Raw genomic sequence first — 26,717 nt, 5'->3', positions numbered from 1 at the left:
GTGACTCCCGCGGATTCTATTCCCGGAAGATGGTGCAAATATGGATGTGTTTTGTTAAACAGCACCAATACCATGACCAAAAACAGATATTGATTATTGATTTCCATATCATAACTCAAATTAAAATGCACGTTCCTAATTCTACTATAACCATACAAAATAAAAGATAAATTGTTGTAAATGGTATTTTGCTCCTTATTAGTACAGTCCATTTAACAAAGAATATTAATCGGTGTTCAAAGTACATAGTTCTGGCAAATATGTGTTAGAGATTAACGCTGAGTTTGTCTGTTCTGTAGCCAGTTTGTAATTGTATAATCTGTCAGTTCTTACTGTCCAAAGATTTAATGCTACATGAAGCACTTACGTATGATGAAACTGTGAATAGCTGAAAAGCCAAATGCACTAACAGTGTGTGTATTGTAAACATGGTAACACAATGGGACCTAAATGTTTGAAGCTTCTGCACAGTGAGATTAGATACATGGTACACAATGCAACATGATATATAATAGATGGCACTTTGTAATCAGTCAGGCTTTTTGACCATTGCAGAAACTGCAAATGTTTGCAGAAATATATTGAATGCTGTCTAGCATAAACATGTTATTTAAGAAAGTTATGTTGATTAGTCTTATACAGACTATTTTATTATTGGATTATATAGTTTTTTTGCATTTTAGAGCTTTCCTAAACAGAAAAGTGCTTTATTGCTTAAAAAATGACAATGACATTTTTTTTTACAGTATGCATGCTCTTTCAAAAATAATACGGCGTCTTGATTTTCTCTGCTTTAAAGTAGAAGTAAAGGATAAAAACATGTAATGCGGGAACACTATTAAAGCTACTTAGCTGTCTTGGTAATATCTCAGGTAACTTGAATAATCTACCTTTTATCACAGCATCCTAACCTTTCCTTATTTAGGAACTACAGGGTGATGCAGTGATCTCACCAAGGCATGTGACTTCAACTTAGCTTACTGCCATTAAAAAGCCCTATGCAAATCTTGAAAGTAGGATGGAAAATATAACTTACCAAGTAACTTGCAGGACTTATGCCCCGTACACACGATGGGAAATTCCGCCAGCAAAAGTCTGATGTGAGCTTTTGAACCGAATTTCCGACCGTGTGTATGCTCCATCGGACTTTTGCTGTCGAAATTTCCGCCAACAAAACATTGAGAGCTGGTTCTCAAATTTTCAGACGGAAAAAATTCCTATCGGAAAATCTGATAGTCTGTAGCAATTCCGACGCGCAAAATTCCGACGCATGCTCGCAAACAATTCGACGCATGCTTGGAAGCGTTGAATTTCATTTTCTTGGCTCGTTGTTGTACGTCACCGCGTTCTTGATGGACGAAAGTTCAGAGAACTTTTGTGTGACCTTGGGTACACAAGCCAAGCTTGAGCAGAATTCCGTCGGAAAAACCAATCAAGGTTTTTCCAACGGAAAATTTGATCGTGTGAAGGCGGCATTAGAGTAAGAAAAACTTAGATCGTAGGACATAAGGTTACCTTTCACCAAACACTGTTGAGAGGCTGAGACATGTATTGTAGACAATGGAAAGACCACAAGCCTTTAGTTGTACTTTACTTTTTAAATTGATACTAATATACTGAACATTATTCTTTTACTATAAATTTTAGGCTAATATATTTTTATGAATTATATTTTTATATTTTTATTTAGTCAATAATAACATTTAACCACTTACTGCAAACCATCATCATTGTATGTTGTTTTTTTTTAATGTAAAATACCTGGGTAATGGCAGCAAAGGCAGACGGTCCTCTTTGAGATATAAAAGTGGTTTCTGCAGTGGATTCGCCTTGAGATCACTTTTATCGTTCCGATTGTCTCTGTTGTTTACCAGAGCCGATGGCGGAGACGATCCGATCCTTTTCCCTCTGAAGCACTGTGTTGAGTGAGGGAATGATGGCCCCCACTCGACTCAATGACGTTGGATGACGGAAGCAACGTCAAACATCACTTCCGCCCAACGACAGAACGGAGATCTGTTTGTTTACATTGACAGATCTCCATTCTCTCCTTCTCAGCAGCAATCGCAAGTAGCCAGCGGCCATCGGGGGACGCCGGCCACATGTATGAGCTCCTACGTCACGCCGTGGGGCGCACACGCTCTATACTCCTAAAGCACCCACTGTACAGGGAGTGCAGAATTATTAGGCAAATGAGTATTTTTACCACATCATCCTCTTTATGCATGTTGTCTTACTCCAAGCTGTATAGGCTCGAAAGCCTACTACCAATTAAGCATATTAGGTGATGTGCATCTCTGTAATGAGAAGGGGTGTGGTCTAATGACATCAACACCCTATATCAGGTGTGCATAATTATTAGGCAACTTCCTTTCCTTTGGTAAAATGGGTCAAAAGAAGGACTTGACAGGCTCAGAAAAGTCAAAAATAGTGAGATATCTTGCAGAGGGATGCAGCACTCTTAAAATTGCAAAGCTTCTGAAGCGTGATCATCGAACAATCAAGCGTTTCATTCAAAATAGTCAACAGGGTCGCAAGAAGCGTGTGGAAAAACCAAGGCGCAAAATAACTGCCCATGAACTGAGAAAACTCAAGCGTGCAGCTGCCAAGATGCCACTTGCCACCAGTTTGGCCATATTTCAGAGCTGCAACATCACTGGAGTGCCCAAAAGCACAAGGTGTGCAATACTCAGAGACATGGCCAAGGTAAGAAAGGCTGAAAGACGACCACCACTGAACAAGACACACAAGCTGAAACGTCAAGACTGGGCCAAGAAATATCTCAAGACTGATTTTTCTAAGGTTTTATGGACTGATGAAATGAGAGTGATTCTTGATGGGCCAGATGGATGGGCCCGTGGCTGGATTGGTAAAGGGCAGAGAGCTCCAGTCCGACTCAGACGCCAGCAAGGTGGAGGTGGAGTACTGGTTTGGGCTGGTATCATCAAAGATGAGCTTGTGGGGCCTTTTCGGGTTGAGGATGGAGTCAAACTCAACTCCCAGTCCTACTGCCAGTTTCTGGAAGACACCTTCTTCAAGCAGTGGTACAGGAAGAAGTCTGCATCCTTCAAGAAAAACATGATTTTCATGCAGGACAATGCTCCATCACACACGTCCAAGTACTCCACAGCGTGGCTGGCAAGAAAGGGTATAAAAGAAGAAAATCTAATGACATGGCCTCCTTGTTCACCTGATCTGAACCCCATTGAGAACCTGTGGTCCATCATCAAATGTGAGATTTACAAGGAGGGAAAACAGTACACCTCTCTGAACAGTGTCTGGGAGGCTGTGGTTGCTGCTGCACGCAATGTTGATGGTGAACAGATCAAAACACTGACAGAATCCATGGATGGCAGGCTTTTGAATGTCCATGCAAAGAAAGGTGGCTATATTGGTCACTGATTTGTTTTTGTTTTGTTTTTGAATGTCAGAAATGTATATTTGTGAATGTTGAGATGTTATATTGGTTTCACTGGTAAAAATAAATAATTGAAATGGGTATATATTTGTTTTTTGTTAAGTTGCCTAATAATTATGCACAGTAATAGTCACCTGCACACACAGATATCCCCCTAAAATAGCTAAAACTAAAAACAAACTAAAAACTACTTCCAAAAATATTCAGCTTTGATATTAATGAGTTTTTTGGGTTCATTGAGAACATGGTTGTTGTTCAATAAAAAAATTAATCCTCAAAAATACAACTTGCCTAATAATTCTACACTCCCTGTATAGTTACAGCGTTTCGCACAGGAATGCCATTCTGCCGCATCAGTCAATAGCGGGTGGTCGGCAAGTGGTTAAAGAGGTTCTGTAATGCTTTTTTTCTAAAGGTACAGTGTAAAAATCAAAAAGTTAAACAAACAAGAAAATAAAATAAAGATTAAAGCGCCCCTTCCCGCCGTGCTCACGTGCAGAAGCGAATGCATACGTAAGTCACACCCGCATATGTAAACGGTGCTCAAACCACACATCTGAGGTATTGCTGCAATCGTTAGAGTCAGAGCAATAATTCTAGCAGCAGATCTTCTCTGTAGCTCAAAACTGGTAACCTGTAAAAATGTTTAAACTTCACTTTTGGGGATTTTTATGGGTCAAAGTTTGTCACCATTTCATGAGGTGCGCAATTTTAAAGCGTGACAAGTTGGGTATCAATTTACTTGGCGTAGTATTATATTTCACAATATAGAGAAAAATTGGGCTAACTTTACTGTTTTCTTATTTTTTTTATTCTAAAAGTGTATTTTTTCCAAAGAAATTGCATTTGTAAGACCGCTGCGCAAATACGGTGGGACATTGCAACCATTTTATTCTCTAGGGTGTCTGAAAAAAATACATAATTTTTTGGAGCTCTAAGTAATTTTTTAGCAAAAAAAAAGCAGATTTTGACTTGTAAACAACACGTTTGTAAAATAGACCTGGTCCTTAAAGGGGAGGTTCACCCTATAAACAATTTCTAACACTACATCCAGCCCAGTTCTGCATATAAAATTACACTGACCTTTTTTTTTTTTTGCTGTAGATAGCGTTTAGCCTTAGAATTCACAGCGGCTTCCGGGTGGGGAATCCCGCGGGAGTGGGCGTTCCTAGTGACATGGCAATTGATTGACATGCTAAACGACGGCGCACACAGCGCGTCACGACTTCCCGAAGGAAGCTTGGGTCGGCTCGGCTCTATTCGACGCCTGCGCTTCGGCGCCGAATAGCATGTCAATCAATTGGCATGTCAATAGGAACGCCCACTCCCGCGGGATTCCCTACCTGGAAGCCGCGGTGAATTCTAAGGCTAAACGCTATCTACGGCAAAAAAAAAAAAAGTTAATTTTATATGCAGAACTGGGCTGGATGTAGTGATAGAATTTTTTTTATAGGGTGAACCTCCCCTTTAAGTGATTGAATTAGGTCTGTGATGAATCTTTCCTAAGAAAAGGTGGCTGTCTGCAATAGCAGGCAACTCGCGATTCTTGCAGCTAACTTCAGCCTTTTATCATAGTACACTAAATTGACCCAAAGACCCATTTGGCTGGCTTCTGTCAATGGGGCACGACCGAAAAGGACTGCTGATCAGCGCTCTCAGCCATTGGCTGAGAGCGCTGACAGGGGTGTTCTAGCGGGGGGCCATCTCCCTGTCAGAAAACTGTACTAACATCTGTACATCGTATTGTTAGTACAGCAGCTCCTTTGAGTTGTCAGGTTTTTTCCCGTCCAGCCCTGCTTAAGACACAGGGAGTACAAGGAAGCAGGCCAAACATCCAGCTTTCTTTTTGGTAGGTTATCTACAGGCACCAGTTATGCCCTGTACACAAGATCGGTTCGTCTGATGAAAACGAACCGATGGATTTTTTCATCAGATAACCGATGAAGCTGACTTTCATCAGTCTTGCCTACACACCATCGGTTAAAAATCTGATCGTGTCATAACGCGGTGACCTAAAACACAACGAGAAAAATTAAGTTCAATGCTTCCGAGCATGCGTTGACTTGATTCTGAGCATGCGTGGATTTTTGACCGATGGATTTCACCACGGACGAGCGTTTTTTTCTATTCATTTTTTTAACCATACAACATTTTTAAAACAGGTTCTATTTTTTTCATAGATGGGAAAAAAACTGATGGGGCCCACACACGATCGGTTCGTCCGATGAAAACGGTCCATCGGTCCGTTTTCATCAGACGAACCGATCGTGTGCACAGGGCATAAGTTTTTGCGTTGCAATTAAACTGAAAATATGTTAGAGCACATCTCTGTACTACATGCACATTTCCCATAATTTATCCCTGGTATTTTTGATGAAAAAAAAAAAGACCTGGTATTTAGTACAGAAAAATACCTGTTGATCTTTAAGAATGTTCTCAGTTCTTAATATCCTGTTGTGAGCTGATAACACATAGGATTCTGTGTATTGCAATTTATAAGAAATAGTGGCAGCCCTGTCCAGATTTCATTTGCTAAGCTAGGACACAGGACAGCTCTGATAGTATGATATTATCAACCATTTTTTATTGAACAGATATAAAAACTGCTTTCAATGGTATATTTAAAGGGCTGACATACACTTTAAAGTAAGATATGCACCAGGTAATTTAAGTGTCTTTCTATCATTGTTCCTTTACTGTTTACAAGGCATTACAGGATTTTATACGCACAGTAGTCTATCTTTTCTTGTAAGTAACTGTTCATTAAAAACAAATTACTCAGTAATAGCTTGGACACGCAGCACATAAAGGAGTTGTTAATAAAGGAGTTGAGAATATTACATTTAACTATCTAATCATGTGCGTATGAATTAAGTAATCAGATATATTTTTACATGATTGGATAATTAAAGTGAATATTTTCACAATCTATTAATTGAAGTTTTTTTAACTCCTTTAGTAAATCTGCCACCATGTGTGTCTTTACTTGAATTTACTAATTGAATTAGTGCAAGGAGCAAATCAATAAATGTAATGCAGTACTCAAAACAACTGAGCAGAGTGCATTTTGTACTAATCTGACTTCAGTGAATTTGTATTGGTTATTATAATTTACTGCAGTTTACTCTCGGTGCTTTGGTTGTTTTGGTGTTCACTGAACAAGGTCATTAGTATATGCAGTGTTTATGGCTCATTGCATTTTATATGCTGTGACAGGTATCCTTCTGTTGACCCAGTGCAACACAACAAAACCAGTATAAATGTAGCTTACAAAACATCAACATTCTTTGACCAAAGTGAGGCAATCCCGGGGGATTCAAATCTCATATATCTATAAATTGTTATTGTTGCTCTGCAATGGTCTAAAAGTCACATTTTGAGTGCTTCTGGATCCATTATCTGCATTATCCAATCTGAAAGTTCCATTTACTGTGCCAAATAAAAATGTTCATCCTGCTTGGATTACTGCTTGAAGATATGCAATGGATAAAATTTACTTAGGGGTTAAGAAATTAAAACAAATAAATGAAGAAGCGGTAGAAACGTGAAAAATATCGTCTGTGCTAGGGTCAACGTCCACAAAGTTCCCCTTTAAAAAAAAATACATATGGCTTTTAGATCATGTATCAGTGACCTTTGTAGAAAACAAAGAAAATTGTGCCATGATATGAAGAGAACTTAAATGTAGTTACCGGCACACCAAAAAACTTAGAAGGAGCACATATAAGGCTTCAGTGTTTACCCGAGACTGGAAGACACATGTGTATTGCCCAGCTCTGCTGCTAACAGCCTGTAAAATCCTATGAGAGGCTGACACCTACTGCATCTGGATGGGACTATATGGTGCACCTAGTGATATGAATGCCTAGGGCAGATTGCGTTCCCAGCATTTGTTCTTAGACGCATACTGCCCTAAAAGTTCATACCGCTTTGTGCACCATCCAGCCTTGACCACCCTCAGCAGCTGTAAGCCTCTCTAAAGCCGTGTACACATGATCAGATATCTGATGGAATCTAATCCGATGGATTTTTTCGTCGGATATCCGATGAAGCTGACTTTCGTCGGTCTTGCCTACACACCATCAGTCAAAAATCCGACCGTGCCAAAAGGCGGTGACGTTAAACACTATGACATGCTGAAAAAAATGAAGTTCAATGCTTCCGAGCATGTGTCGACTTGATTCTGAGCATGCGTGGATTTTTGACCGATGGACTTCCACACAGACGATTTTTTTTTTATATCGTTTTTTTTAATCAATGGGAAAAATTTAAAACATGTTCTATTTTTTTTCACCGATGGAAAACAAACTGATGTGGCCCACATATGATCGGTTTGTCCGGTGAAAACAGTCCATCTGTCTTTTTTTCATCGGACAAACCGATCGTGTGTACAGGGTTTTAGAGTTTTTTTACAGGCTGCTGGGAGTGGAGCTGGATAGTGTGCCTGTACCCTCCAGATGCAGTTAAGCATATAATCCTCATGCACCAGGGCTTAAAATGTTTGTAAAGACTTAGGGCTAGATTCACGTAGGAGCGCGTATCTTTCTTCCGGCGTAGCGTATCCTATTTACGCTACGCCTCCGCAACTTAGACGGGCAAGTGCAGTATTCACAAAGCACTTGCTCCGTAAGTTGCGGTGGCGTAGCATAAATTGGCCGGCGTAAGCCCGCCTAATTCAAATGTGGAAGAGGTGGGCGTGTTGTATGTAAATCAATCGTGACCCCACGTAAATGACACGCTTAAAGAAAGGCGCATGCGCGTGCATGCTCAGTGTCACGTCAAATTTTTTCCCTAAGTTACGCCAGCTCAATGCCTGTGATGTGAACGTAACCTACGCACAGCCCCATTCACGTACGACTTACATAAATGACGTAAGAAGATACGCTTGTGCCGACGTTCACTTTGCATTGGCTGCGCCTCATATAGCAGGGGTAACTTTACGCCGGACGTAAGCCTAACGTAAACGGCGTAGTGGGCGCAAGTACGTTCGTGAATCGGCGTATCTACCTAATTTACATATTTGACGCAGAAATCAACGGAAGCGCCACCTAGCGGCCAGCGTAAATATACACCCCAAGATACGACTGCATAGGAGACTTACTCCGCTCGTATCTTGCCCAAATCTATGCGTAACTGATTATATGAATCAGGCGCATAGATACGGCGTATGTGGAGATACGCCGTCGTAAGTCCATCGTGAATCTGGCCCATAAGGTTTTTTCCCTTCATACATTCTATGCATGAAGGTAACAAAACCTCTGTGTAGCAGCTCCCCAGCCTTGCTAATACTTGCTCAATCTTCCTACAGTTATGTGCTTTCTGGGGACTCTCCTTCTTCATTGGCAAAGACAGTAACGGGAGCCAGTGAGACATCCAAGAAGAGGAGGACCGGGACTGCTCTGTGCAAAAACACTGCGTAGAGCAGGTAAGTATGACATGTTTGTTTGTTTTGACATTTTTTTACTTTAATATTACTTTATTGCCCAGTGTGCATGAGGCCTAATAGTCACACATAGAGAAGCAAGTTTTGGAGCCTTGCAGGAACTATATTAGGCAACAGTGACAATACAGACAACAAAAGACATTCCCTAAATAGTAAACAAAAGCTAATCAGACAATGCATCACTATCAATAATAACACCACTTTTTGCCCAAAAGTGTAAACAAATAATTAACATAGTTGTAAAGATATTTTTTTTAAATAACAAACCTCTCTATACTTACCTGCTCTGCGAAATGGAATTGCACAGAGCGGCCCTGAACCTCCTCTTCTTGGGTCCCTCGTCTGCGCTGCTGGCTCCTCCCCTATGTCCGGTGCCCCACGGGAAGCCGCTCCCCATGGCTTCCAAGCCCTGATGCTGCATCCATTGACACAGACAGTGGGGCTCAGCTCCACCCCCCTGCTCTTTTGTCACTGGCTTTGATTGACAGCAGTAGGAGCCAATAGCTGACAGGTAGGGGTAAAACAGACATACAGGCATACAAGACATTTGGAAAGCAGCTATAAAAATAACATACTAGCAGAAATGTGGAAATCATAAGTGATGTTACATTTGGTCACTGTGCATGTGCAGTGGAACCAGAACCAGAAGTTGCTAAGAGCCCGGATGTATAAACAAGTCTAGGTCCCAAAAAATTGGTCGGAGTAGGCATGAACATAGAAAAAAGCAAAATATGCTTAGAAATAGGAATAAACTATGCAACTCTTTTGGTTTTTGTTTAAACCTTTTTGGGGAGGAAGTAATGTCATTATTGTCTGATTGGTTTACTATTTTAGGAATTAATTTTCATATCTGTATTACTGCTTCTGCCTGATGCGAGTTAAACTAGCTATACACATTACAAGCTAATTGCAAAATTTACTTAGGGTAGGTTTAATAGTACTAAAATTAAAATATCTAACAATCAATATTTTATTTTAAAGTGGCTACTATGGGGTCTGGGAGTATATGCAAGGTGTTCTGTGTTAGGCTCGATGCATACTGGCTTAAAAAAACATTGTTTCTACAGGAGTTGTGTGTTCTGCCTGTAGAAGCAACTAAATTTTTTCCTACCGTATTTGCCGGCGTATAAGGCGGCTGGGCATATAAAACAACCCCCTAATTTTCCATTTAAAATGTTGGTTTTGTGCAATAGTTAACATATAAGACGACCCCCTTGTACGGTAATACCGTATGTTCAGAAACGAAGAGGCCGCCAGATGGATATCAGCCTGCTGGGTGCTCTGTAAAACTGTATGTATTCAGTATATGCGCCGCTCAGCCAATCCTACATATGTAGCCTGCTTGGATTGGCAGAGGTTGTTACTCCAATCCGAGCAGGCTTAGCAGGCTCTGTAGTCATCTACAGAGTGCATCGCCCGCCGGGATTGGCTGAGCGGCGCATATACTGAATACATACAGTTTTACCGAGCACACGGTGGGCTGATATCCATCTGGCAGCCTCTTCACCCGGCGTATAAGATAACCCCCACTTTTTGGCTGTGTAATTTCAGTGTAAAAGGTCGTCTTATACACCGGAATATACAGGCATATTTTGAGCTCAACTTTTAGAGGTAGAAAAAAACCTTCTGGTTTGCGTTTTTATGTTTTTATTGGAGCTTTCTGGCAGAAAAAAACACTAAAAACTCTCCTATATTTGCCTAAACAGTGTACAAAAACCCTCTATATGAGCTTTTTTCTGCCAAGGGAACTAACATTTGCGCAGTGTGCATGGAGCCTTAGAAAAAGGGGAACAGAGGGGCAAAAAAACAACAATAGCATGAACCACCGCTCTCATAGCCCCATTGTGAACGGTATCGGTATGATATCCCCGTCAACGTTCCCTTCTTCCCATAACGACAATCACCCCAATATTCCACGAGGAGGGATATCCCTGGAATCGCCCAGAAAGCCACACATGAGACCAGCTTACTGCTTGAACAACACAGACTTTAATGTTATAACACACAGCTTATATGTCATTTCCAAAACTGTTACAATGACAAATCTCCGCCCCCCTCACACTGGGGCTTCCATACAGATTATAGGTAGACACGACGGGGCCGATGCTGAAACACATTTTCTTTAGACAATGACATCAATGACGCTGAGCACTAGCTGTACTGAATACATCAACCAGACCGCTCGACCCCGCATATAGAGACATAATTACCACAATGAAGCAATCAGAATAATTAACACAAGCCACTTAAACCCAGCTCTCCTTCACACAACACAATAGATCAATTAACCTTTAGAAATAGTGAGGGGACATTAGCACATCAATAACCTGGCTAGCAGGGAGCAGTAAACTGAGACATATAGGCAAATGTATCACAATGGCCCCCCTTTTGCTCCCTGCTCCGGCAAACCCGGTTGGACCTTCCCTGGTCCAGTAGGGTTGACGGGTTCAGAGCTATTAGTCCGAGGTTAACTCCGTTTGGCATGACTGACCTCCCTTGGCAACTGCTTCAGACTCAGGTATGTCACCGGGTCGTCAGATCACACGCCGGTCAGTCCCCAAGTCTTTGTGCGATCTGCAAAGTCACCAGAAGTCAGTGTGAAGACAGCGAATGGGTCTGTGCGCCGCCGTCTAGGTGTCCCGCTATGGGAGGGGGCAGGTTATGGCTCTGAAGTGACAATCCCAGGAGATTCATAAAAAGAAAAAGTTATATTTGTTGAAATGCTGTAGCACTGGTGCTCAGAGTCCGGGGGGGGGGGGGGGGGGGGGGAATCAGAGCCCCAATAAGGTCAGCCACCCCCTGCTCCCTCCGCAGCCGCCGGTTCTCCTCTTGGAGCTTCTCCAGCTCCATCTCCAGTTCATGCTGCTGTGACCTCAGGTGGTTGTTCTCCTCCTCCCTGCGGCTTATGCACTCCTCCAGCTCTATGTACTCACGGATCAGCTCCTGCTTGCTCATGTCCTGCAGGCTCTCCACGTGGTCCTTCATCATCAGGAACTGGGTGGTGGTGTAAGGGGCCACCGGTGGGCCCTTGGCGAACATCTCGGCACGCATCTGGGACGCCCGCTGCGACTCCCTCTCCTCCAGTCGCTTCTTCTCCTCCCAGGTCAGCTTGTTATACGGCTTCCAGGACCTCTTCTTCTTGAAGGGTGGCCGGCGGTGCCTCTTTCTGCCCAGCTCCCTCCAGGGCCCCTCCGGCTCAGGGCTGTCGCCCATGACCAGCTGACAATGGTGTTCCCTGTTGTCCGTAATAACAGATTGTACCATGAGGGCTTCGTAAGGGGTGCCCAATGGTTCTTCCTGACCCAGCTCCTTTGGATCCCAAGCCGAGTCTACACAATGGGCTGCTGCTGGTGGGCGGTACCCAGGTTGAGACCAATTTGACCTGGTGTTGTCATTCATGGGGCAATTCTGCTTGAAGTGACCCAGCTGTTTGCACCGGAAGCAGCGTTGTTCGTTGCCCTCCTGGCGATGATAGCGAGGGCTAGATGTCACCGGTCTGTTAGGAGGTTGGTATCTAGCGGTTGGTGGGTGTGAGGGCACCGTTTGTGGTGGAGGTTGTTCCTGTGGTGTGACCTGGTTCGTCTTGCGAGTATCTGCATATTCATCCGCCAACTTCGCGGCCTCTGGTAGAGTCATGGGCCTGCGATCTCTCACCCAATCCTTGACGTCCGTCTGGATGTGATTGTAAAATTGCTCCAGGAGCATTAGTTGCAAAATGTCCTCTGCGGTGGTGGCCTGGCTGCTGTTAGCCCAGTTAGAGGCCGACCGGGACAATTGGCATGCCCATTCCGCATAAGAGTCTTTCGTGGTTTTGCGTGAGTCCCTGAACTTCTGTCGGTGGGACTCTGGGGTTACTGCATAACGAGCCAGGAGCACTTCTTTAACCCGGGCGTAGCTATGAATATCCTGATCTGGCACGGTCCGGAAAGCATCAGAAGCTTTGCCTGACAGTTTGCCTGACAATATTGCAACCCAGTCTCCTCTAGCTATTCGGTGCAGGTTACATTGTCGCTCAAAATCCGCCAGGAAGTTATCAATCTCACAGTCCTTTTCATCAAAAGCTTTAAAAGCGCTAAACGGAATCTTCCTTGCGTCTGCTGTGCTGTACTCACTGTTCGTAGAAGGTGCGGCTGCTTGTTGGACTGCTGCCAGTTTTAACTGTAGTTCTGTGTCCCTTATTTGTTTATCCTTCTGTAGTTCTGCGTCCCTTATTTCTTTAGCCTCCTGTAGCTCTGCATCTCTTATTTGTTTATCCTTCTGTAGCTCCGCGTCTCTTATTTCTTTAGCCTCCTTCGCTAACAGGTCCATCACTTTCAGTACCACATCTGGCGTTGGGTTCGGGCCGAACCACGCTAGATTCTCTCTCATTAGCTTGTTGGCTGGCGATTCCTCCTCCTGAATCACTGGTGTCTCCATCTCTTGTACTGCTGGCGTTGCTGCAATCCCGTCCTCCTGGTCTAGCTCCATTGATTCTGCTATGATGACCCGCTTGGTTTTGTTGCTAGCAATCCTTCCACGAACTTCCAGTAGTTCTTCCAGTGTCTGCTTGGAATCCGGGTGTAAAGGGGAATAGAAGGGAAAAATCCCACTGCTACCAACCAATTGTGACGGTATCGGTATGATATCCCCGTCAACGTTCCCTTCTTCCCATAACGACAATCACCCCAATATTCCACGAGGAGGGATATCCCTGGAATCGCCCAGAAAGCCACACATGAGACCAGCTTACTGCTTGAACAACACAGACTTTAATGTTATAACACACAGCTTATATGTCATTTCCAAAACTGTTACAATGACAAATCTCCGCCCCCCTCACACTGGGGCTTCCATACAGATTATAGGTAGACACGACGGGGCCGATGCTGAAACACATTTTCTTTAGACAATGACATCAATGACGCTGAGCACTAGCTGTACTGAATACATCAACCAGACCGCTCGACCCCGCATATAGAGACATAATTACCACAATGAAGCAATCAGAATAATTAACACAAGCCACTTAAACCCAGCTCTCCTTCACACAACACAATAGATCAATTAACCTTTAGAAATAGTGAGGGGACATTAGCACATCAATAACCTGGCTAGCAGGGAGCAGTAAACTGAGACATATAGGCAAATGTATCACAGTTAACATATAAGACGACCCCCTTGTACGGTAATACCGTATGTTCAGAAACGAAGAGGCCGCCAGATGGATATCAGCCTGCTGGGTGCTCTGTAAAACTGTATGTATTCAGTATATGCGCCGCTCAGCCAATCCTACATATGTAGCCTGCTTGGATTGGCAGAGGTTGTTACTCCAATCCGAGCAGGCTTAGCAGGCTCTGTAGTCATCTACAGAGTGCATCGCCCGCCGGGATTGGCTGAGCGGCGCATATACTGAATACATACAGTTTTACCGAGCACACGGTGGGCTGATATCCATCTGGCAGCCTCTTCACCCGGCGTATAAGATAACCCCCACTTTTTGGCTGTGTAATTTCAGTGTAAAAGGTCGTCTTATACACCGGAATATACAGGCATATTTTGAGCTCAACTTTTAGAGGTAGAAAAAAACCTTCTGGTTTGCGTTTTTATGTTTTTATTGGAGCTTTCTGGCAGAAAAAAACACTAAAAACTCTCCTATATTTGCCTAAACAGTGTACAAAAACCCTCTATATGAGCTTTTTTCTGCCAAGGGAACTAACATTTGCGCAGTGTGCATGGAGCCTTAGAAAAAGGGGAACAGAGGGGCAAAAAAACAACAATAGCATGAACCACCGCTCTCATAGCCCCATTGTGAACAAAAGTAGGATTTTTATTTTAAAGAGTAGTAATCTGTATGTGCAGTCAACCGTAGCAGAGGTAACTTGTTGTACAGAACATACATGAATAAAGGTTTTCTGCCAGGATTTCCCCTTTAAGGATTGCATAAGTTGCTGTTAACACTGACCCTGTACCCACTGTGACATTTACCTTCAAGATAAGCTGACACAGACATACAGCAGGAGACTGTAGATTTTATTAATGCTAGTCACAGGTCCCCTTTATGGGCTTTGCAGTATTGAAAAGTTTTATCTGTCTTAGTAGTGTTGATTTATTGCCCTCAGAGCTTCTGGTCATCCTGGCCAGCACTGAAATTAATTGTATGCCTAATGAAGTCTTCCTCAGGCTGTGAAAATCTCAGAGTATCTCCTCAACAACACCGACAACTGTTTGTAGTTCTGAAAAAAGGCTGTTTAAAGAAGTTTGTATTAGGGTTAAAGAATAATTGAGTGCTAACAAATAAGGCATAATATAAAATATTGTGATATCGTAGTTATTGCTACTATGGATTTTTATTTTTTATTATACCATACCTTCCATTTGCTTGCTGTGGTGGTGGAAGAGGACATAGGGCTCAGAGTCCCTTGTGTGATGCTGAAAAAGACAGGTGGGTAGCTAGAAAAGTAATGTTAAAAAGATCATTCCATGCACTACTGCTTCCTAGTGCCACAGCACTGGTCCTTAACAATGTACTGACTATGTTGACAGCTCTCGTGCTACCTGTCATTGATTTGTCATACTTTATGTCAAGATAAATAACATGAGAGGTTGTCAGGAAAATTTTGCTATGAAGCTCCATGATCTGTAGTTATACCCCTTTCAAAATGGTTGATTATACAATTAGATTGCAAATTGTGACCAGTTTCAAATGACCTGCCTTTATATAGTTAGAGCAGCATGTGACCTAGTCTTGTGGGATAGAGTGTCCTTGTAGCCAGATGGTCTCCTTACTCATACATTAGCATGGTTCAAAGTGACTACACAACCCATGGATACTTCAATGTCAAAAGTTTATTGTCACCTATAATGACATGTACAGTTGTATATAGATATACTTATAATTACTGTATACACACACACACACACACACACACACACACACACACATGACATACTTGGAGATATTTTTTTTAGATTAAGATGATTTACTTTAAGCTGATCTCATTCACATACTGTATACATTAAAAATATGTAAAAGACCACTATGGGACCAATATATTGTGTCTAGTCCTGGTATGGCGCTCTCAATGCGCAGGAAATGAAAGGCAGAGGTAAGAGGTTAAATATGCAACATTGTTTGGCACCCTAGAATGTATTCAAACAGAATTTTCTACCATTTTCTTAAGAGTCGGTTCACACAGGGGCAACACGACTTCCAGCATGACTTTGGGAGGCAACTTGGACACGACTTGAGTATGAATCATCAGGCAACTTACAAGGCAACTTCAAGTTGCCTCCAGGACAGTACAAGGCAACTTCAAGTCGCCTCCAGGACAGGACAGGATGCTTTCCAATGGCCAATCAAACAACAATCAGCTCTGTGGGAGGGAGGGGGAGGGAGGGGTTTTCCTGAGAAATGTATGTTATCTTCCTGTATTGTTGCTTCAGTTAAGACAGACTTCTGAGGCGACTTCCATTGAAATCAATGGGTACAAGTTGCCTACAAGTTGGATTGAAGTAGTACAGGAACCTTTTCTGAAGTCAGAGCGACTTCAGTAGTGTGTATTAAGAAGGCTCTATTCACTTCCATTGATTTTCTCAACCACACGACTTGGGACGACTTGGGGCAACTTCAAGTTGGATCCCAGGTCGCCCCTGTGTGAACTGGCTCTAAATGTCCCAGCAAAAGAAGATGAATAATATTTTTTTTTTAACTGAGTTTAATGACAATAAATTGCAGATAGATATTCATTCAGGAAAAAGGGCAGTCGTATTATGCATAAGAAAAGACAGATATTGCAGCCGATAGGCCCAAATTAATGTATATGTAAACATACAGTATAGATAGCCTCATGCAAAGGAATAAACAAACTAAACCTTGCTTTTCCAAACTCATTTAGTGAATCTTAACAGAGAATCAACCCGTAAGAGGCTAGAACGTCACAATCACAGTTTCACCCGTATAGACCATATAGATAGTTATTATTATTATTATTATACACTATTTATATAGCACCAACAGTTTATGCAGCGCTTTACAATGTAGAGGGGGGACATCACAATTACAGTACAATACAGAAGGTACAGGAGGGCCCTGATCGTAGAGCTTACATTCTAAAAGGGAGGGGGTGGTACAAAAGGTAAAAGCTGCAGAGAATGATTTGATGGGGGTGACTCAGGGACAGTTGTTAGTCGGGTGTGGGATAGGCTTTCCTGAATAAATGAGTTTTCAGGGATCTTCTAAAGCTGGACAGGGTAGGGGCTGATCGGACATATAGGGGCAGGGAGTTCCAGAGGATGGGAGAGGCTCTGGAGAAGTCCTGAAGGCAAGCATGGGATAATAATAACATAAACTGTGGTTGTAATTCCCCTGAACAATGTGAGGACCAGAAAATATTCCCTAGTACCCATAATACTACTATAATAAAAAGGGGTACAAAACGCAGCAGGGAATCAGTCTGTTAAGCGGAAATCATGATCAACAAAGATAATCAGGTGCCTGTTAAGAGGGACAGCACTGAGGAATGGGCTAAAAAGATTCCAATCCAGTGGACCTTGACTGCTAGGTATTACTCCTGGGAAGGAGTGACACAAAAGAACTGCAAAGAAAAATTCCACAAAAGCTCCCAGGTCCAAGTATCTGTAGTCATAATTGGATGGATATACTGAGAGAGAGTTAACACCTGTCAGTCTCTCAAATTCCGTAAAACAAGTTGAAGTTTATTGTGAAGAAACACATAGGGGGTTATTGACTAAAGGCAAGCCCATTTTGCACTACAAGTGCACTGCAAGTGCACTTGAATGTGCACTGAAAGTGCACTTGGAAGTACAGTTGCTGTAGATCCAAGGGGGACATGCAAGAAAAATAAAAAACGTTTTAGCTTGCACACGATTGGATGACAAAATCAGCAGAGCTTCCCCTCATTTCAGATCTACCCCTAAGATTTACAGCGACTACACTTCCAAGTGCACTTATTAACAAATATTGTTCACAAATCTGTCTAAATCTGTGTAAGTGAGCACTCCTCCTTTGCCGAGATAATACATCCACCTCACAGGTGTGGCATATCAAGATGCTGATTAGACAGCATGATTATTGCATGAGTGTGTCTGGCTGGCCACAATAAAAGGCCACTCTAAAATGTGCAGTTTTATTACACAGCACAATGCCACAGATGTCACATGTTTTGAGGGAGCGTGCAATTGGCATGCTGACTGCAGGAATGTCCACCAGAGCTGTTGCCCTTAAATTGAATGTTTATTTCTCTACCATAAGCTGTCTCTAAAGATGTTTCAGAGAATTTGGCAGTACCTCCAACTGGCCTCACAACCGCAGACCACGTGTAACCACATCTCAGGACCTCCAAATCCAGCATCTTGACCTCCAAGATTATCTGAGACCAGCCACCCGGAAACTGTCAGAAACCGTCTCAGGGAAGCTCACCTGCATGCTCGTCGTCCTCATCGGGGGTCTCGACCTGACTGCAGTTCATCGTCGTAACCGACTTGAGTGGGCAAATGCTCATATTCGATGGGGTCTGGCACTTTGGAGAGGTGTTCTCTTCACAGATGAATCCCAGCTTTCACTGTACAGGGCAGATGGCAGACAACATGTATGGTGTTGTGTGGGTGAGCGGTTTGCTGATGTCAATGTTGTGGATCGAGTGGCCCATGGTGGCGGTGGTGTTATGGTATGGGCAGGCGTATGTTATGGACAACGAACACAGGTGCATTTTATTGATGGCATTTTGAATGTACAGAGATACCGTGATGAGATCCTGAGGCCCATTGTTGTGCCATTCATCCACGACCATCACCTCATGTTATTATTATTATTATTATTATTATTATACAGGATTTATATAGCGCCAACAGTTTACGCAGCGCTTTACAATATAAAAGGGAGACAATACAGATACAATGCAATAAAATACAAGAGGATTAAGAGGGCCCTGCTCAGAAGAGCTTACAATCTAATAGGGTGGGGCAGGTGGTACAAAAGGTTGTAACTGTGGGGAATGAGCTGATGAAAGTGGTAAAAGATTAGTTGGAGACGTGATAGACTTCCCTGAAGGTGAGGTGAGTTTTCAGGGATCTCCTGAAGGTAGCAAGAGTAGGGGATATCCGGACAGGTTGAGGTAGTGAGTTCCAGAGGATGGGAGAGGCTCTGGAGAAATCCTGGAGACGAGCATGTGAGGAGGAGACGAGAGAGCTTGACAGTATGAGGTCTTGAGAAGAACGGAGAGGACGGTTTGGGATATGTTTGGAGACAAGATTGGTGATGTAGCTCAGGGCTGAGTTGTGGATGGCTTTGTAGGTTGTGGTTAGTATTTTAAATTTAATTCACTGGGTGATAGAGAGCCAGTGCAGGGATTGGAGGAGAGGGGTAGCAGACACTGAGCAGTTGGTAAGGTGGATAAGTCTGGCAGCAGCATTCATGATAGACTGAAGAGGGGATAGCCTATAGAGAGGCAGGCCAATAAGAAGGGCGTTGCAGTAGTCAAGGCGAGAGATAACAAGGGAGTGAATGAGGAGTTTGGTGGTTTAATTTGTTAAAAAGGGGCGAATTTTAGAAATGTTACGGAGGTGAATTCTACAAACATTTGACAACGATTGGACTTGAGGCTGAAATGACAAGTCAGAGTCTAGGATTACACCAAGTACCCTGGCGTGAGGCGAGGGACTGATGGTTGCATTGTTGATTTTAAAAGAAAAGTCATGGAGGGAGTCATGGGCAGGGGGGAATATTAGTAACTCAGTTTTAGAGAGATTTAGTTTAAGGAAGTGGTGCGACATCCATGCTGAGACGTCAGTTATGTTAAAGCATAATGCACGACACCATGTTGCAAGGATCTGTACACAATTCCTGGAAGCTGAAGACATTCCAGTTCTTGCATGTCCAGCATACTCACCGGACTGTCACTCATTGAGCATGTTTGGGATGCTCTGGATCGGCGTATACAACAGTGTGTTCCTGTTCCTGCCAATATCCAGCAACTTCGCACAGCCATTGAAGAGGAATGAACCAACATTCCACAGGCCACAATCAACAACCTGATCAACTCTATGTAAAGGAGATGTGCTGCACCGTGTGAGGCAAATGATGGTCACACCAGATACAGGTAGTGGTAGAAAAAAATATTGCGCTCATTCAAAGGTAACCAGCAGCAACTAAACAGTGTTATATTACACCAAAAACAAATAAGTAAGCAAAACGACAGCTGCGCTAAATAAAGAATCAATATAGAGATAACACTCTATATAAAGTGAAGTGCAAAAATTAATAATATAAATGAAAATGACTAAACATAAATAAAAGTGCCCCCACGTGAGTAAATAAAAAAAACAATAACGAGTGTCATCATAAAAAGTCCAAGTTAATGAACCGTCCATATATTAAGATCTACAGTCCATAGAATTGTGATCCCCAAACAGTGATAATGAAATCACAGAAGATGTTGAAGCAATAAATATCCAGTGCACAAACTGCTAGCATCCGGGAAGTGTGAAGAAAGGAAACCTCCACCATAGGTAATAGCTGCCTCTTACCAAATAGTATTGATCTCTGGTTAGGAGATCATACTCACTTTAAAGGTTGTTAGTTTCCACACCGCTTTCCACCAGGTTAATCCTCCATACAGATATTCACATCCTGTGCATTAGGGCCCTTTCACACGGGCGGACGAACGGACCATTTATTACAAGTCCGTAAACGGACTTGTAATGTATCCCTATGGGATTGCAGACGTTAACGGATGATGCGTCCGCTAACGTCTGCAACGATCCGCGTCCGCAAAGTTCCGCTTTTTCAGACGGAAGAAAACCCTATTTTTCTTCCGTCTGGCGGAACGGATCAGATGAACACGGTCCGTATTCATCCGATTCCCCATAGGGGAGAGCGGAGGAGAGACAGGGCGGTCTCTGCACTGTGTGCGGGGACCGCCCTGTCCGCCGACAGCCCAGCGGGGATAAACGGAGGAATCCCTGCTGAGCCAAACGGGCTAACGGAGCGGATCAATACGGATCTGTGTGAAAGAGCCCTAAACCGATATGTCAGGAAAAGAGAACTCACATAGTGTAAAATCCAAGGTGTATTTAATGTAGTATAAAAAAATGCACTTACAATGTAGATGACATTAAGAAGCATGTAAAAAATCGAGCCGGCCGGCTCCTCGATATGCTTGCCCATCTTCCGGGCTCAGCTGGTAACGCGGTGATGTCAGAACATCACCTGCCCAACGTTTCGTCGCACAGAGGACGTGGAAACGTGATCACACTCGTTATTGTTTCTTTTATTTACTCACGTGGGGGCACTTTTATTTATGTTTAGTCATTTTCATTTATATTATTAATTTTTGCACTTCACTTTATATAGAGTGTTATCTCTATATTGATTCTTTATTTAGCGCAGCTGTCGTTTTGCTTACTCACACCAGATACAGACTGGTTTTCGGACCCCCCGAACCCCCCAATACAGTAAAACTGCACATTTTACAGTGTCCTTTTATTGTGGACAACCTAAGGCACACTTGTGCAATAATTATGTTGTCTAATCAGCATCTTGATATGCCACACCTGTGAGGTGGATAGATTATCTTGGCAAAGGAGAAGTGCTCACTAACACAGATTTAGACAGATTTGTGAACAATATTTGAGAGAAATAGGCCTTTTGTGTACATAGAAAAAGTCATAGATCTTAGAGTTCAGCTCATGATAAATAGGGACAAACACAAAAATGTTGTGTTTATAATTTTGCTCAGTGTATTTATATATATATATATATATATATATTGTAAGGGGTTAAGAGAGCTGGGATTGGAGGCTGCAGGGGTGGGTGTCAGCAGGAGGCAGAGAAAGGGCAATACGGGTGGTGTAGTCTGGACTACACGTGTTTAGCAAAACACCAGAGCGCAGGAGAATTTTGTTCTAATACACTAATCTTCCCAGTGAAGGACTGTGCAGGGGGGCATGTCAGCACAACTCTAATCACTGGAAGACAGGCAGGCTGCTCTCCCAGCACAGTCGGAAAACTAACCAAGCTGGGATGAATGTGCTTACATGCCTAGTGTGGTCAGTTTGAAATAGGAAAGCAGGGGCACTGTCAGGAACACCAGGGATTTCACAAAAAGGAAACAATACAAAGAGAGCAGGATTTTTAACACAATTACTTGATACAACATACACATATCAGGAATATGAAATCTTAAGGTAACATACACTTTAACCTTTAACATTGTATCTGACTCTTCAATTCTACTTTATGAAGTACATAAACTGCAACAAATTATAACAAAATAATGCAAAAAGGATTTTTGTTACGATTACTTTTATACTTCCATATTTAATTCAATTTTCTTTCATTTAAACATTTTCCCCTAATCTGTAGAAAAATAAAAACTGTATTTTCCTGTTGTTCTAAATTTACATAATTAATAAAATGTAAGTTTTTTGTGCATTCATTTGCACCCTTAATTAATTTGTTAAAATATTTGCATAACAAATAGGTATTTCTTGTTATTACTTTTTATTTAATAACTTTAATTATGAACAACCAGATATAGCTAATTTTATTGGAAATTAGAACTACCAGGAATGCGATATTCTGGTGTGATAATAAACAGACTAATGAGGCTGTAAACATAAACAAACCTTAATGACCCCATTGTATTTAGTCAAATCATTTTCATTAGCAACTCTGAACCTTTTTTTTCCCATTAACAAGCCAGCGGGCATAGATGATTAGGTGATTAAATGAGATCATTCATGACAGAAATACGAAGAACTTCCATTGTTGATCTACATCTGAAAATGCCAGTTATTCTGGCTGATATACTGACTTTCTGGCTTCAATACTTTCTGGTAGACTTGTGCACAATAGAACATTTTGTTTAGTTTCGTTTTCATTTGTAAAATACACAATTTCATTCTGTTATATTTGTTATGTTACATGAATTTGTTTTTGGATAATTCATTCGATAATGCGTTATGTCGATATTCGTTATGCCAAATCCATTCGTTTTGCATGTATATCGATTCAATTCGATATTTATGTATGTATATATATATTCATGATAACGATCCGTAGTTTAGAAAGTCGTTTGTTTATTGAATCCGTTAACACATATAGTGACAATATCTCTTCTCCTCTGCTCAAATACAATACATCACCCTTCTCACTCAGTTCTCAGGAATGCACTTTGCCAGTAATCCAACCTCCAGCACAAAATGAATCAACTGATTGGCCTTTAAGATTTACTCTGAGTTGACATTTTGTTTCATTGGACCTTTAAAGAATGAACAAATCATGTCAAATTCATTTGTTATTTTCGTTATAATTTCTTTTGTAATAGTTGAAAAAAAATGTTTTTCCTTCAAACATTCAGATGCATCCGATTATCTGAAAGATGCAAATTCAGCTGAACACACACACACACACACACACTCTTGTAAATAAAACATTTTAAAATGTATTAAAACACTTAATTAAAGTGGATGTGAACCAGAACATTTTTTATTTATTTTTTGCTGTCACAATGTAGAGTATAAGATTTCCTATCATCTGTGCCCAGTCTTGCCACAAGAGTTAATTCAGCTCTGAGCAATCCTTTTTTATATTTTCAGTGAGATAAACAGACACACAGGAAAACGTGTTTGTCCGTTCTTCCCCCCTGCTGTGAATGACAGGTTATTTACATATCTCATGCACTAGCCTGAGACAGGCATTATTTTTTATTTCCCACCCCCACTCCTTTTCTGAAGTCATGTGGTTACTTTTCTGGATTTTGACTGGATGTTAGTGATCATAGCAGAATTTAGCACAAGGAATACACAGGAGAAAATGCATGTTGACAAGGGGAGTGTAGAGGTGGGCGGGGAGTCTACTGACATCACGACTCCACCCATCGAGCTCCAGACCCACCCACAAAATCTGCAGTTTTTCACTTCTTATAACAGACAGAGGGGAGACATTTGACAGGTAAGGATACATGCAGTAGGCATGTATATCCTTATAGATCAGCACTATGGCAGTAGTTTAGAAAAGATGAGAGTGGGTTTACATCCACTTTAAATAAACAATTATCAATGTAAGCAAACACAATTTTTTTGAACCACTTGCCGACCAGCCACAATACTTATAACTCAGCAGATCAGCACGTGCAGGCAATATATGTACGTACTTTTGCCTGCTCTGTCTAAGGAGGGTAACCGGACACAGAAGATTGTAGATCGCAGTACTTGTGGCCTGGTGATCATATGATCACAGTAAATGAATTAATTCATAACAGCTGTGTTGCCTTTTCTGTGCTTGGCCCACAGCTATCACATGGTACCTGGGCCAATCACAGCACCCTGTACCATGTGATTAGCTGTATCCAATCACAGATCACTAGTGATTAAGGCTGTCATTAAGTGTTAACTCATTAATGACCGTTGAAAACTTTGTTTTTACAATGATCTTCATTGTAATAGCAAACAAAGTGTAAAAATGACGCTGTACTACACTGGTGACAGCATGTAAGAAAATGTGAACAAAATATTATTTAATTTTCTAATTTTCAAAAAAAATGTGACAAAAAATTACAAATTCAGAAACCTTGCCATGCCTCTTACTATATACCTCAGCCTGTCTAGTTTCCAAAAAGGGATCATTTGGGGGATATTTGTACTGTCCTGACATTTTAGCGCCTCAAGCAATGAGATAGGGTGTCAGTACATCAGGATTGACCAATTTTCAAACATACATACCATAGTTTGCAGACTCTATGGCCCAGATTCTCAAAAGAGATACGACGGCGCATCTCCAGATACGCTGTCGTATCTCTGCGTAGCGCCGTTGTATCTATGCGACTGATTCTTAGAATCAGTTACGCATAGATATTCATTAGATCCGACAAGCGTAAGTCTCTTACGCCGTCGGATCTAAACTGTAATTTTTTTTTTGCCCGCTAGGTGGCGCTTCCGTCGATTTCCAAGTTGAGTATGCAAATTAGCTAGATACGCGAATTCACGAACGTACACGCGGCCGACGCAGTATAGTTACAACGTTTACGTTAGGCTTTTCCCGGCGTAAAGTTGCCCCTGGGTCTATGAGACGCAGCCAATGTTAAGTATGGCCGTCGTTCCTGCGTCGAAAATATAAAAATTTACGTTGTTTGCGTAAGTCGTCCGTGAATGGGGCTGGACGTCATTTGCGACGTCATTTGGAGCAATGCACACTGGGATATTTTAGGGACGGAGCATGCGCAGTTCGTTTGGCGCGGGGACGCGCTTCATTTAAATGAAACACGCCCCCTACCCGCCGAATTTGAATTCCGCCGGGTGATTTACTTTGTGAATAAAGCACTTGCCTGAAAAACTTGCGGCGGCGTAAAGTAAATGAGATACGTTACGCCAGCACAATTTTGCGCCCATGTACGTGAATCTGGGCCTAAAATTTTTACACAAACCAATTGAATATACACTTATTGGGATTTTTATATACTGAAGACATGTAGCAGAACACATTTTGACCTAAATTTATGAAGAAATTCGATTTATTGGATATGTTTTATGACAGAAAGTAGGAAATATATATTTGTTCCACATTTCTGTTCTTTTTTGTTTACTGTATTTTCCGGCGTATAAGACGTTTTCAGGCGGCAGGCGTACAGCGTTTCGGCGTTCGGCGTGAGATGTGAACCATCTCATAGACAGCAATGGAAATTCGCCCCTCCAGCGTGTCGGACGTCAGGCGTTTTGTTGCCAAGGTGTGAATGGAGCCTCTAACTTCAAGGTCAACTGCAGCCAAAACTAGTGGCGGCTGGTGAAGTTTTAGGATGGGGGGCGCAAGACCCCGCCCCTCCATGTTTGCCCCCTCCCACTTTTTTGTAAGCAACACCCCTTATAAAATCCACCTACTCCGTCCCCTGTATTCCACTTGCTTCCACTCATAGTTTCAGGAGTATACAGTTCAGCATCACAGGACAGAGTATATAGCCCCAGCATCACAGGACAGAGTATATAGCCCCAGCATCACAGATCATGGTATATAGTGCAGCCTTACAGATCGGCGCAAACACACTGGAAATTTACACTGTTAGTAATGAGGGGTTCCCTCCATAATGAGGGGTTCCCACCTATAAATCGCACGTATCTGCATTCGGCAACCTGTATATCGCACATATCTGCATTCTGCACCCTGTAAATAGCACATATCTGCATTCTTCACCTTGTAAATAGCACATATGTGCATTCTGCACCCTGTAAATAGCACATATCTGCATTCTGCACCCTGTAAATAGCACATATCTGCATTCTGCAACCTGTAAATAGCACATATCTGCATTTTGCAACCTGTAAATAGCACATATCTGCATTTTGAAACCTGTAAATAGCACATATCTGCATTTTGCAACCTGTAAATAGCACATATCTGTATTCTGCACCCTGTAAATAGCACATATCTGCATTCTGCAACCTGTAAATAGCACATATCTGCATTCTGCAACCTGTAAATCGCACATATCTGCATTCTGCACCCTGTAAATCGCACATATCTGCATTCTTCACCCTGTAAACAGCACATATCTGAAAATGCACCCTGAAAATAGTACATATCTGCATTCTGCAACCTGTAAATAGCACATATCTGCATTCTGCAACCTGTAAATAGCACATATCTGCATTCTGCATCCTGTAAATAGTACATATCTGCATTCTGCAACCTGTAAATAGCATATATCTGCATTCTGCAACCCCCCCAATCAGGTTAACTACAGTGCTACACTATACACATGGCAGGGGGGTGGTGGACACAGCAATCCCCCCCCCCCCCAGACTAACACAGGGTGGCAGGGCAGACAGACACTCCTCCAGGCTCCAGCCTCTTCTTCTTACAAGTAC

Source organism: Rana temporaria, chromosome 4 (genome assembly GCF_905171775.1).
Source record: "Rana temporaria chromosome 4, aRanTem1.1, whole genome shotgun sequence".
NCBI lineage: Eukaryota > Metazoa > Chordata > Amphibia > Anura > Ranidae > Rana > Rana temporaria.
The sequence above is the reverse complement of the archived record's forward strand: the minus strand, read 5'-3'. Positions refer to the sequence as shown.